The 14919-nt window shown below is 44.1% G+C and overlaps 1 long non-coding RNA gene across 4 annotated transcripts in view; it reads left to right on the top strand.

The window, feature by feature from the left end:
• LOC147375477 (uncharacterized) overlaps nucleotides 1–14318 on the top strand; it is a 166345-nt gene extending 152027 nt beyond the window's left edge. For all 4 annotated transcript variants that reach the window (XR_015160156.1, XR_015160154.1, XR_015160155.1 and 1 more), the window contains one exon: nucleotides 12286–14318. This is a non-coding gene — a long non-coding RNA (uncharacterized LOC147375477). The remainder of the gene's footprint in view (nucleotides 1–12285) is intronic.
• Nucleotides 14319–14919: the final 601 nt, after the last annotated feature.

The raw sequence follows: 14919 nt of genomic DNA, 5'->3' as shown, positions 1-14919 counted from the left end.
ACATTTACTGAATGCAGAGCTAATCATTTTTCTCCCCTGTCTACAGCTCTGAGTGACTTTTGGTCATCTCACCCAGGCTGACTTGGCTCTGCATAGCCTGGCTCCTGCCTGCATCTCCAGGAGCCATTGCCCTTTCTCATCATCCAGGTTTCTAAACATTACCAACTAAGTCTGTTTCCTGAAGCCTGTCTTCATTCGTTCTGCTCCCTGTTGGGGGGAAGAGCCCCTCAGCTTTAGTCATCTTTAGATCCAACTTAAGCATTTATTTTTCTCTAAGACTCTCTGACCTTCCACCAGAAAGAATTCCTCCTCTTGCATTTCCCCTCTATAGATGATGATTATTGCATAGTGCATTTATTTGTTTGCACATCTATCTTCCCAACCATAATGTGAACTCCTCTCTGTCTTTCTCACATTTAATTTTAGTTAACATAAACACAATTTTATTCCAGTGTCTTTCACCATATCTGCCATAGGGTAAATGTTCAACCAACGTGCAATGGTTGAATAACCAATAAATGGAATGGCATCTTATTGACCATCTAACCAAAATCTTAATTTTCTAATGCCAGAATAGATCTCAAAGAAGTTAGTCACCTTGTTCTAGGTTACCAATCTGGGCAGTGTTAGGATCTAGACTAAAATAAACTTTTCAGTTTTTACCATTACCACATAGCCTCGGTGATTAAGGCCCTTTTGGATCAATTACACCATTTAGAATTCTAAACTGAGGAAGCCAAGTTCTCTCTAACCCCGTTCTACTCACATATCCCCAGTTAGAGATACCTCTGTGGACCAGAATGTTAGGTGAATTCCCAAATCTCTCAGGACTTTTAGGGTAGGAGTAAGATTTGCCTACTCTCCAGGCACCACAAGTGACCTACCATTTTAGTTTGGGTTGGGGTTGTGTAGCTGACTCCTTTTGAAATTTAAATGTGGGAACTCTCATAGGAAGAATTATTTTGTCTTTGACAAAATGTGTGTGTGTGTATGTGTGTGTGTGTGGTGTGGTGAGCAAGGGGTGACAGGTTACTGGAAAGACTGGTTCAGAGATGAGAACATGGGGCTGCTTGAATTTTGCCTTCCAGTTGAAAAGTCATCAGAAAAGTGTAAGGTCAACTCTGCATTCTGCCAAGTTTTGCCTTTAGTTCTACAGAATGAAATGAGGTAATGTACTTTATGAGCTGTGAAGAGCTGCAGAAATGTGAGGCATTTTTAGAAGTGTTGATTTATGGAAGAGAAAGGCATTTAGAAATGAGGTAGCCCTCCCACTTCCTTACTTCACAGAGAGGGGAAGTGACTCTCCCAAGGTCATTGCTAAGAAGGTAGAAGAGCTGGGCCTTGCTTCCTTTTTGGCCCATAGCTCACCCCTCTCCCCAGGCACTCTCTTCTTTCACCAACTAACACTTTGGTGGGTCACTCAAATTTTCTGTGCTTTTGCATTTCCCAATGCTGGGATATTATTTCTTTCATAGCTGCTTGGGATACCTCCTCATCCACTGAGATTCTGCCTCATCAGATACCCATCTAGTCTCTCAGTTCTGTACTCTGAAAGCCTGGTCACAATATAATCATCCAAGTCAGGGGAGTTTAAAAAAAAGCAGTTACCTTGGGGTCTTATGACCTTTAAGCTTCTATCTGGCTCTGAGGTTCTTGATTCAATGGCAGAGCGCCCATCCCATCTCCAGTTCTGGGTCCTGATCCCACACAGTGAAGAAGGGTTTTTCCTGTGGACCTCCAGAAGAATGGTGTTTTAATCAAGATTGGAATGACAAAGTGAAGGTCCTTTGAAATGTGAAAAGTCATAAGTGTGGTTTATATATGCATCTGACTATGGTTATATAACTTTTATCTCCCTCCTCTTTTCCAACCATTGACAATTCTGTGAAAACCAACTCAACACACATATATTGAGCATACCTTCTGTATCTCAGTCTCTAAGCTAGATACTGGGGCTACGGATTAAAAGATGAATAAAATTTGGACATTGTTCTCAATTTTCTCAGCTTAGTGGGGAAAGAGAGCCTCCTCACCTCTCTCAGGCAGCTCTGAGCTGGTTTAACACCTCAATATGTCCTTGTCAAAATAGCCCTAACAAAATATATTCATTATTCCTGCATCTAAAAATGAATTCCCATGTCAACACACTTATTTAGAGTTCCTTGACTCATTGGAAAAGACTCTGATGCTGGGAGGGATTGGGGGCAGGAGGAGAAGGGGACGACAGAGGATGAGATGGCTGGATGGCATCACTGACTCAATGGACGTGAGTCTGAGTGAACTCCGGGAGTTGGTGATGGACAGGGAGGCCTGGCGTGCTGCGATTCATGGGGTCGCAAAGAGTCGGACACGACTGAGCGACTGAACTGAACTGAACTTGTAGGACCGACAAGTTCAGAGTTCCAGAAAGAATAGATAGTGTACTCAAACCAAGTGATTATAGAAGAATTGAATCAAAGATTCATTTACAAAGGTGAGGGGGGTCTGTTGTATGGAAACCACAAGATAATATAGGTCCTGGGGCTTGTAGCAACTGCCTGTTTTTATCCTGGTATGTGAGGGATAAAAGGAGGGGGCTGCTACCAGGATCTAGAGATATGGAAAATGGAGAGAGAGGGCCACTTGGCAGGAGTTGTGCCCTTCTGCCAAGGGTGTGGCAGCCCAAGATGACTGCAGAGGAGGGAGCATAAACTGACTCTTGTGTCTGATCTATGATGTTCTTTGTTGTGGGCCCTAGCTAGAACTCAGCAAGGGAGCTCTCTGTTAGAGTCCAAACAGGCCAGTCTCCCAGGACACGAGGCTGGTGACAAGGGGTCATGAGTGGTTCTGGGGGAACAAATTGGAGATGGATAGTTCATTATATTAGATTAGGCAAGTCTTCAGTCTTACAAAGACACACACTCAGGGGCTCTTCTCTGATCATACCCAGACATATTCTCCAATGTCTCCAAGTTGATGAAAACTTGGTGTCAGATACCATTTGAAACGCATCATCCATTTTCTCATTTCACCTTCTTAATCATGCCTCAAAGTAGATGAAGAGACAGGAAAAAATTGGGAGAAAAGTTGTCTGACTCCAAAATACATGCTGCATGCTGAGTTTCTAAGTAGTATGAGCACGTTGGTTTTGGACAGCGTCTTTGGGAGACAAAGTCCCTTCTGTCTGGATACCCTTCCAACCCCACTCTCCTTGATCAGCCATGATTCTTCACCCGACCCAGGTTGGTTTTGTCTTCTAGGAAGCTTTTCTAGAAGTTCATCGCTGGCGGCGCGTCCCTCTTTCGTGCTCCCTGTGTCCACTGACCTCACTTCCCAGGTGACACTGATCGTATTGAATTTAATCACTCTGATTGGTTTTCTTGTGAGACTGTTAGGTCTCTGGCATCAGGGCTCATTTCTTTTCATTTACATGTCTGTACAAAGCACAGTGTCAGCCGTGCACTAGGGCTCAGTAAATATTTCTTAACTAAGTGACTAAAAAATAAGGACTTTGTCTCTAACTAAAAAAGATCAGGTGCAGGGGAGCTAGGAAGATAAAGTACAGAATATTCTGAATTCCTCAATGTTACAGGAACATTCAAAACTCAGGAAACCTAGCAGGTTCTGTAACCAGATAGACCAAAGTGATGTTATGAAAATCCCACTATTTTCACCCATGAGAACACCACTCTATTGCAGTTAATGGAAATAAGTGTACCATTTAGTACTTTAAATCACAAAGCAGCATAGTTGCTTCCTATTTGTGGTGACCTTCTGGTGCCCTCATTGTTTCCTCACTGGGGATGCCTGTACCTGATCTTGTTGATTCAGCACAAGGGGGTGCATCATAAGGTGATTCAGCATAAGCTGAGCTTCGAGAGGTGGGAGAGCGGAGGAAGGAGGGATGCAGAGTCCTTTGAGGAGCCATGAAGGACCACCCATGCTCCCTCCATCTTCACGCGCATGCATCCATCCCAGCTTTCAGCACATTCATTGCAGGGTTTTTCATGCGTCCCCACTGGATTGTGAGCATCCTGATGGCTGGTATCACATTGAACTCATCTCTGGGTCCTCAGGCTCTGCATTGTGTGTTGGGGAAAGGAGATGTTCGGTGTGTATGCTGTGTAAATGACAAATGAGTGAGAAGATCAATGGTTAGAGGAAGGACTAGGTTCTTTCTAGCCTTTACTAAAGGTTCAGAAGAATGGCTGAAAGTGTGAGAGGGAGTTAAGACTCTGTGAAGAAGATAACTATTGAATTTGGGGGGAGCCCCCTAACAGGGAGCCATTTGCTCTTCTCCTGGCACCCTTCTCTTTCTCTCTGACAGCCCCCTTACTCCTTGGTGCTGACGTCTACCAGTGTCAGATTTGGCACCGTAAGCACCGCAACTACTTGGTTCATTGGACTCTCACTGCTTTGCACAGCTGTACACAGTTGTACATTCCAATTGTACATTTCATTCCAATCCCAAAGAAAGGCAATGCCAGAGAATGCTCAAACTACCGCACAATTGCACTCATCTCACACGCGAGTAAAGTAATGCTCAAAATTCTCCAAGCCAGGCTTCAGCAATACGTGAACTGTGAAATTCCTAATGTTCAAGCTGGTTTTAGAAAAGGCAGAGGAACCAGAGATCAAATTGCCAGCATCCTCTGGATCATCGAAAAAGCAAGAGAGTTCCAGAAAAACATTTCTGCTTTATTGACGATGCCAAAGCCTTTGACTGTGTGGATCACAATAAACTGTGGAAAATTCTGAAAGAGATGGGAATACCAGACCACCTGACCTGCCTCTTGAGAAATCTGTATGCAGGTAAGGAAGCAACAGTTAGAACTGGACATGGAACAACAGACTGGTTCCAAATAGGAAAAGGAGTATGTCAACGCTGTATATTGTCACCCTGCTTATTTAACTTATATGCAGAGTACATCATGAGAAACGCTGGGCTGGAAGAAGCACAAGCTGGAATCGAGATTTCCGGGAGAAATATCAATAACCTCAGATATGCAGATGACACCACCCTTATGGCAGAAAGTGAAGAGGATCTCAAAAGCGTCTTGATGAAAGTGAAAGAGGACAGTAAAAAAGTTGGCTTAAAACTCAACATTCAGAAAACGAAGATCATGTCTTCTGGTCCCATCACTTCATGGGAAATAGATGGGGAAACAGTGGAAACAGTGTCAGACTTTATTTTTTTGGGCTCCAAAATCACTGCAGATGGTGACTGCAGTCATGAAATTAAAAGACGCTTACTCCTTGGAAGGAAAGTTATGACCAACCTAGATAGCATATTCAAAAGCAGAGACATTACTTTGCCAACAAAGGTCCATCTAGTCAAGGCTATGGTTTTTCCTGTGGTCGTGTATGGATGTGAGAGTTGGACTGTGAAGAAGGCTGAGCGCCAAAGAATTGATGCTTTTGAACTGTGGTGTTGGAGAAGATTCTTGAGAGTCCCTTGGACTGCAAGGAGATCCAACCAGTCCATTCTGAAGGAGATCAGCCCTGGGATTTCTTTGGAAGGACTGATGCTAAAGCTGAAACTCCAGTACTTTGGCCACCTCATGTGAAGGGTTGACTCCTTGGAAAAGACTCTGATGCTGGGAGGGATTGGGGGCAGGAGGAGAAGGGGACAACAGAGGATGAGATGGCTGGATGGCATCACTGACTTGATGGATGTGAGTCTGGGTGAACTCCGGGAGTTGGTGATGGACAGGGAGGCCTGGTGTGCTGCGATTCATGGGGTCGCCAAGAGTTGGACACGACTGAGAGACTGAACTGAACTGAACTGACACAGTTGTAGCTCAACAAATATTTTTTAAAAATAAAGTTAAAACCTCCCTCTTGGGGCCTTCATTCCTCCTTTCTGTGAGAGGAGTCCATCCTACCTTCCCTGTCTCCATCTGCAATACTGAGTGGACACCCCGAATGACCTTGACCAGTGGATCTTCTAATGCAAAATAGGAAGAAAACTAAGCTCTGATGGCATTACACTTTCCATTTTACAGACAAAGAAAATGAGGCCTAAAAGCGAAAAATACTCACCCCAAGTCATAAGTAGCAGACAGCATTAGAAAATAAATCTGCTTTGTTTGCCATCATATGTTATAACACCCAAGTTCAGTTTTGATTTAGTGGCTTTCAACCTTGTTTTTTTATTAAATGAGGGAGCTCTTTTTTCAAAGAAAATCTTATCTAAAGCTCAGTATGTTAAACAGGTAAGATCAGTGCTGCTTTGGTTAGAGGAGTAACAGAGACTCCTCCAAAACTCAAACACAAATGGCTCCTAGGGAGCTTGCAAGAGCACAGTTGGAAAACCAGTGATGTAACAGGATGCATGAATCTTTATTCAGAGCATTCTGGTGTGGGCAAAAGGAAAGGTCGATTGAGACTGGGTTATTCTGCATAGTTTCTTGGGAGCCTATGTAATCACAGTGGCAGATATGAAATAGCTATGCCCAATAGAGGGGAATCAAGCCAATAAGGACCTGTTGTGTTGCACAGGGAACTCTGCTCAATGTTATTTGCAGTCTGGATGGGAGAGGAGTCTGGGGGAGAACAGATACATGTATATGTGTGGCTGAGTCCCTTTGCTGTCCACCTGAAACTATCACATTTGTCACGGCTTATGAAAGTGAAAAGTGAAAGTGTTAATTGCTCAGTTATGTCCGATTCTTTTCAACCTCATGGATTGTAGACTACCAGGCTCCTCTGTCCATGGAGTTCTCCAGGCAAGAATACTGGAGTGGATAGCCTTTCCTTTCTCCAGGGGATCTCCCTGACCCAAGGATTGAAGCCAGGTCTCCTGTGTTGCAGGTGGATTCTATACTGTCTGAGCCATTGAGAAGCCCTTTGCTAACTGCTTATACTGCAATAGAAAATTCAGGATGGGGAACACATGTATACCTGTGGTGGATTCATTTTGATATTTGGCAAAACTAATACAATTATGTAAAGTTTAAAAATAAAATAAAATTAATTAAAAAAAAACAAAACAAACAAAAAAAACCAAAAAAAAAAGTTCTTTAAAAATAAATAAAATAAAAGATTATTTAGGTAATTAAACCCCCCTCCAAAGGTGATGGGGAGGCAGGACAACTTGGAACAGAGGTTCCAGGTTCAAGGCTCAGAACTATGAGTTACTAAGGGCAAAAGTTCTCTTTTTTTCCTCCAATTCATTCTTGATTTCTTCAAGAAGATATAAGTGAAACTTCGTAATATCAGTGGTGAAAAGCTATTCATCTTCTAATGCTGATTAATTCAGGAAATAAAAAATGTTTAAGTGCCACTTATTTTAAAAAATCCAAAGTGAAAATAACTTTATTGAGTTCTACAGAAAAATTATATTCTTATAGCCTATATTGCCTCCTTTATTAAATAGGAGACTTTCAATGAGAAACTTGAAAGCTCTTTAAACCACTAAAATTAAATCTTAGCATACTTGAGAAATGGCAATATAGAGACAAGTTCGTAATATTCCATCCTGAAGTTGTAATTTAGCATTCACATTTGTTCATATGCATTATCTCTATTCATTAACGAAAAATCCTGCAATGGTGGTATAATGGATAGGAAGACTTGGAGAGATAAAGTGATTTTCTCTAAGTCATCTAGCAAGTTTACCACAGAGCCAGGACTCAGAGTAGTTAATTCCAGTTAATGCAATGTTTACTAACATTATTAATGAAGGCAGATATAACATGTGTAATAAGTAAACCTCCAAAATTTAATGCTTAACACTATATAAGTGTTTTTTCCCCCTAATCTGAGAGCCCATCATGTGTGCTTGTGGTTAGTGGGTCTCTTTAAGCCGTGATTCAGGGAGCCAGGCTCCTTCCATCTGTGGTTCTACAATTTTAAACACATGGCCTCCCAGTTACCTGGGGGGCCATCTCAGTTCCATTCAGCTGAAAGGGGAGAAGCACACAGAGGATTGCATGAGAACATTTTAATGGAGCAGGTCTGGAAATGACACACCATTTTCCAGTAGTTATAAGTCAATCACATGACCATTGCTAACCACAAGTAATGTGGGAAATACACCCTGACTGTGTGTCTAGTAAGGAAAGGAGCATGATGATCTGCCACACTGTTACTGTGAGAACTTTAAGGACTAGTGATGGGGGATCTTATCCACCTCTCAGGCTTGCATATAAATTGTTCTTGCATGTAAATAATGTGTCGAAAGGGCTTCCCTGGTGGCTCAGCAGTAAAGGATCTGCCTGAAGTACAGGAGATGAGGGATTGATCCCTAGGTCAGGGAGAGATCCCCTGGAGGAAGAGACAGCAACCCACTCCAGTATTCTTGCCAGAAAAAGTCCCACGGACAGAGGAGCCTGGTGGGCTATGGTCCATGGGGTCTCAGTTGGACATGACTGAAACAGCTGATCACGCAGGCACCCTATGTGTTGCAAATCTTCCCATTGTCAAAATCTCTCTCTGCCTTTGTTGAGGGGTCTTATTTCTGTTGGTGAGATAGAGTGTAAAATCCTAAGTCCTCTCCCTTCTTCTAGTGGTACTCCCCTCTTTTCACAGGGATCTAGTTGGGGTTGCCATACCATTGAACATAACGCTTTTCCTGTAGACACAGTTGTTTGGTAAAGGGGTAGGCACCACCCCACTCTCAACCAAGCAGAATTCTCCATATACGCCTTCCCCTGGAACTTTTTTCAAGTTATAAACTTACTTCTCTGGAGGTAGGACCTGTTGGTGGCTGTGTTTTTCACCTTGCAGCAGAAGGCAGTCTGCAGTGATTTACAAGGAAACTAACAGTGCAAAACCAGGGAGGTACAGAAAAGAGAGGAGACACTTCCTTCTGGTTCGTATCCCTGAGTCCAGCTGCCCCACGGCCCAGCTACAAGCACACGTTCCTGCCATTTGGTCCAACACTTCCATCCACGTGAAATAACCCCATTATCCTTCCAATAAATTCTCCCTTTGCTGACCTAGTATGAGTTGGGCATATATCTAAGCAGTCCCTAGAGGCCTGATCACCAGGCAGGTGATTTTCCAGCACAGCTGTTTTCCAGAGAGGCTTTTTCACTCTAGTGGGCAGCAGTGAGCTCATTCCCCTTCCTGCAGGCCTTTCAGCCTCAGCAGGGAAAGCCATTGTCCCTCCCACGGCCTCTCAGGATGATGCGTGCCTGACAATCCTAAGAAAGTGTTCTGTGCAATTGCCTGGGAGGTTTCCTTTTCTGTTTCATCTGCTTTGTACAACTGTAATGGACAAGTTTCCAAGTAGACTGAAGATCTGTGGAAGCTAGGTGGGCTGAGGGTGGAAAAAAAAGAGTGATTTCTGAAGTGTCTCTTCTTACAGAGCAGTTCCCCCATCCTTTTCTCTTTTATGCCTCTAAGGGGATAAATGACTCCATCACATATGAGCTTGGTAGTCTAGTGACCTTTAGGATTTCTGTCTTCTCATTTGTGGAATTAGTGATTAGCAAGTATTACCTTGTATGAATATATTCAAAATACTCAGCACAGGGACAGGAACTTGCAATGTGCCAGTTTCTCCCTCTCATCGCACATACCTATCTCTACACTCAGGGTTCTGAGCAGTGGAGAGAGCGTAAGACAAGAGGGTTACAGTGGTTTTGCCTAAATTCTCTCGTGAACCACCTCTTATCCCCCTAACCCACTCCCCTTGGCCCTCCTTTCCTTCCTCCCTCCACAACGCCTCTTTTTCTCCTGTCCTCTCCTTGCAGTGTCCTTGTTTTCTCCCTGGAGCTCCTTCCCCGTCTCCCCCGCGACCCCCTCCTCCCACCCACCCGCCCCAGCTGCTGGTGTGGCTGGCTGTTCTGAAGCTATTGATTTTGCTCTAGAAAAGATTGCTCAATTCATTTTCCCCACTGCGGCCCAGTGCCAGACCTCAGGGTAGGGCCCACAATGACCGAGTGGATTATGCACACTGCTTCCCCTGAAGGGCAGCAACCACATTCCCTCTCCATGCCCAGGCCAGATAAGACAGTGAAGGTGAATGTGATTCATAAACTCCAAAGAGCCAAACAGAGCAGTGGACCCTGACCTCTGCATCTCCATATTTGCAAGGTTAGCAAGGGACTGGCACCCAGTCGCTGTTGATAATGTTGGTTGAAATTAAATGAATCTTTTAGCTTCATAGCATTCAAAAGTGAAAAGAGTCTCTCCATTGACTTCTGATTGCCTGCAGCAGTGATTTGCAGCCCTGGAGGCACACTGGAATCACCTGCTAAGCTGCTAAGTCACTTCAGTCGTGTCCGACTCTGTGCGACCTGATAGACAGCAGCCCACCAGGCTCTGCCGTCCCTGGGATTCTCCAGGCCAGAACACTGGAGTGGGTTGCCATTTCCTCTCCCATGCATGAAAGTGAAAAGTGAAAGTGAAATCGCTCAGTCGTGTCCAACTCTTTGCGACCCCATGGACTGCAGCCTACTAGGCTCCTCCATCCATGGGATTTTCCAGGCAAGAGCACTGGAGTGGGGTGCCATTGCCTTCTCCAGGAATCACCTGGGGAGATGTTAAAAACACTCATGACCATGTCTTACTCAAGACCAATTAACTGAGAATTGCCCCGTGCATTGGCAGCTTGTCAGAGCTGGACTGGTGACTCTGACAGGCACCCGTGTGGGCCTCCAGGATGAGACTAGTTTCCCTGGCCTGGCACTCCAGGCCTTTCGTGCCTCAGCGCCTGACAGTCTCCAGCCTCACCTCCTCTCACTGTGTTCTAGGCACTCAAGGTCCCAGCTACTTGATTTTCTTACTCTTCACTTCGGACATCAATGTGCATTTGCCCACGCTCTTTCCCCTTTCAAGACATGCCTCTCAGGACATCCCTTCCCTTGCCTCTCTTCCTTGCAATTTCCTCCTCATCTTTTAAGACCAAAATCAAACACCATCTCAGCTGAGTAGAGTTTTCCAGCCTTTTCCAGACTCCGGTACTCCAGACTGTCACTCTGCATTGTGTTCTCTCTTCTGATTGGGTTTTGCCTGATACCTCCAATTTCTGTCCTGTTGCCCTGGATTTAGTTTCTTTCACTATAGCCCCTCCTGCCTGATAGTCCAGGCAGATCTGATCTGTCACTTGGCTTTGTACTCCAGCTTTAGTCCCTGGACATGGCTCATTGGGAATCTTCTTCAGCTCTAAGCTTTGAAGTCCACTAGCTGCCCTCCTGTCCCCTCATCCCTTCTCTGCTTCCAAAACTCCTGCCTGGATGCAGTGGCTGGGACCCTACAGCTCTGGGAGAGGTATTTGAATACAAAGTGTGCTGGGTAACAGTGGTCCAGATTTATTGAGTGTTTATCACACGCCCTGTTACAGTGCTTCACTGCAGTATTTCACATAACCTTATACCAATGAATCACTGGGCCTTAAAGATCTTAAATGAACTGTCCAAAAGCAAACAGGCAGCTGGATTTCCCCGAGGCTAAGTCTCCCAAGTCCACAAGCTTCATGCCTGTGTGATACTTTAATGCTGCTTCTTTTGTGCACTTGATTTTTAACTCTGCTCCTACGCTCTCAGTGCTGTATTGTAATTTATTGGTTTGTATGTCTTGTCTACCCCACTAAACTATGACCTTCTCAAGGTGAGAGATTGAGTTGTTCAGGTCTATATTCTTAGCACTTAGCAAATTGCCTGGCATGGAACAGAGGCTCGGAAAATGCTTGTGGCCTGAATAAATAAATGGCCATTATAGCCCAAAGGGAGACTGGTAGGGAAAAGGAGACAGAGCCATCTAGATCACGGTCTGAAAAAGCCCGTTCTCCTATGGCCCTGATTAGGGAGATCTGTGCCAGCCAGGGAAGGCAGATGGGTGGACGAGTAGGGGCAACAAGCCCCAGGGCGCATTTCCCTGGTTTCCTTGAAATCCGGCGTCTGCCCTGTCCTGTCACCCAGCAGCCAGAGAACATTTGTTCCCCAAAGGGCCGGCACTGTGCCAGCAGCAGGTGGTGGCCCGTCCACTGGGAGGGAGGGAGGCAGCCGGCGGGAGCACTGATGTGTGCTGGAGACAAGATGCTGTGAGTCTGCTGCGGCACGCTGGTGACAGCAGCTGGGCCAGGGCTGCGAGTCACCATTCTGTAACCATTAAAAACCAGTTGCTGTCCCTCTCATAATAATAAATTAAAACATAACTCCATATCGTGCTATTTTCAGGGAGCAAAAAGAAAAAAAAACCCAAAAGACAGAAAAAAAAAGGAAGAAAAGAATAGGAAACAACAATGTTGGACAATATGTTATCAGTCGGGTTGTCTATAAAACTGATAGATTTCTAGGTTATTACAGAAAAGCTTCATGGCTGCTTTTAAGATGCATTTTTTTCATTTCTTTACAGAAAAAAGAAACGACAACCTATAAGCAACCAACAGCATATACATTTGGAAATAAGAAGATGAGGAGAACAGAGGCAACATATTTCTGTCTGCTTATCTGGTTGCTCAAAGAACTTAAGTGTTATTATGAAGCCGAGTAATCAGTATCCTTCTTCACAGCTGTATGAAAACATGCAGGTTTGATATCAGCCGGACCTGAATAGAAGCCTGTGATGTTGACCTTGATAGACCCTGTGTATTGGCCTTCTGCAGGCTACTTTTTACTTTTATGACCAGATACAGTGACCTGGAGCAGCACTTCCCTCTGTAATGGGCAATCCAGTGCCCTCAAGAAGATTGAAGAGGATTCATGACACTCACCCAATGATCTCTTGGAGCCTCTTGCTGTGAATTTTGGCTTCTTGATCGACCAGCTCACATTTTTGTCTCTTGTGGCTGTCCTGCTGCCTCTCTCCCATCTGTCTCATTCATTGATGGGAGTTTTCTCCTTCATTCTCGAAAGCATCACTGACACAAGGAAGTTATATGCAACAGACTTTTACTAAAAATTTAAGGATGGCTCCAGGGATTAGAGCACAGAGCAGGAACCAACCCAAAATGCAAAACTAGATTACTAGACATCTTGGAAACTGCCAGTCCTCCTTCCTGCAGGGAAAGCCTCACTTGCTCTGTTTATGTTCAGGTCCTGCTTGTAGACTTGTCTCATTAGACCACAGCTACAAAATTTCTATTCCTAATCATATCCTTTTTTATTTTTGTAAATTATTACCCACCCAGAACAATATAAGAGGCCTCGTTGTATACAAGGCTTGTTTTTGTTTTTTGTTTTTGTTTTTTTTAACAGTACACAGTCTCTAAATTTTATTCTCAAATAAATGATTGTTGTTTAGTCACTAAGTTGTGTCTGACTCTTTTGTGACCCCATGGACAATAATCTGCCAGGCTTCTCTGTCCTGGAATTTTCCAGGCAGGAGTACTGGACAAGGTTGCCATTTCCTTTTCCAGGGGATCTTCCCAATCCAGGGATCGAACCCATGTCTGCTGCCTTGACAAGTGGATTCTATACCACTGAGCCACTGGGGAAACCCCAAGAAATAGGAATCTAGCTTTTATCATACTAAGAGAGAAAGTCTAATTGGTTAAGTTTGATATCAATTCTTACTATAAAATATTGATACTACTCTTACTATTAAAACTACCATGACTGTAAATGAAAAAAATTGAGAAGTTTTTTGCCACTTTAGCTTTGAGGCTCTGAGCTCATGCTCTGAGCCCTGATCCAAGCAGTCTGAGGAGGGCAGCAGGGTAGCACTGTGGCTATCATTGAAATGTCATGCACGATGTGCTTGGAGTGATTTCCTTAAAAGGGGCCCTGAGGATGGCAGATATTTAAATCTTCAGCCTGTTCTCAGTAGGGTAAACCTGGGCCTTTGAGTGAAGTGGTGGACTGACATCCTGGCTGTGGGCTTAATCGTTGGTTTAAGAAATGGAAGGAGGAGCATTACTTAGTGTCTAAAAAGGCCTATTTCACATTTGAAATCATGCCAAACATAGATTATTTATGAGATTATTTGTGAGGTCTTGTTCTTGATGGATCAAAATAAGTTATCCGAGGCAATGGCAGTAGACTGTGGGGTTTTGCCTTATCTCTACAGAGACTTGCAGAATACATCCCATGGAGAAGGAAATGGCAAGCCACTCCAGTATTCTTGCCCGGAGAATTTCATGGACAGAGGAGCCTGGTGGGCTACAGTCCATGGGGTCGCAAAGAGTTGGATATTCCTGAGCAACTAACACTTTCTGGCACATACTGGGCACTCTTATTTGCTAACTCAGTAATGCAGCAAATGGGGTTATTCCACCAAAGAATAACCCTGACATAGGTTATTGCTGCACCCTGGAATGCCTCCTGTGAATATCTCTGTCAGGGACACACACACACATAGACATACATACACATCTTTCTAGCTTAACTTGGTTGATTTTTACGCGCCTAGTTCCTTGTTACCTATGTCATAATAAATTGTTAAATTTACCCCTTGCACCCTCTGCTCTCATCACATTTGCAATGGTATTGTTTAAATACATGTGTTCATGATTAGTTGTTGAAGCTCTTGATTTTTCTTCATACTTTTGGCTTCCCAAGGGAGGCCACATCTGTGTTGTAACTGCTTTCTTTTCAGTGCATGACCCAAAGCCTGGGACCAAGTAGGCACTTCTGGCAGAAACAAAGTAGCTTTCACTGAACTTGTTTCCTCTTATTCATGGGCATGAGCCAGCTGACACTTCCTCATCTCACTTGCTGATAAGAATGGCAATCTGATGGAGTTCCGGCCAGTGGAATGAGAGAAGTGTGTACCCCTTCCTAGGCTTGCCTTTTAAGACCCCTGTGTGAGACCGTCCATGCTTTTTCCTCTTACCACTGGCTTATGGGAAACAAGGGAAGTGATTTGGGCAGCTGCATGTGGAGGTTGGTGGGGTCCACAGAGGGCAGGAAATACCTGAGATTTGGGGGCTTTTCTCCTACAGTAACAGCCTGGCCTGCACTAATCAGTCAATTTTCAAAACTTGCCTAGTTCACAAAACCAACAATTTGTAAAGCTGCTATTTAATCTTTTCTATTTTCATCAGTGTTC

The sequence above is a fragment of the Bos grunniens genome, chromosome 3, assembly GCF_055505025.1.
Source record: "Bos grunniens cultivar Pamir isolate PY7600 chromosome 3, Bosgru_T2T1.0, whole genome shotgun sequence".
NCBI classification, from domain to species: domain Eukaryota; kingdom Metazoa; phylum Chordata; class Mammalia; order Artiodactyla; family Bovidae; genus Bos; species Bos grunniens.
This window is presented reverse-complemented; position numbering and strand designations above follow the sequence as displayed.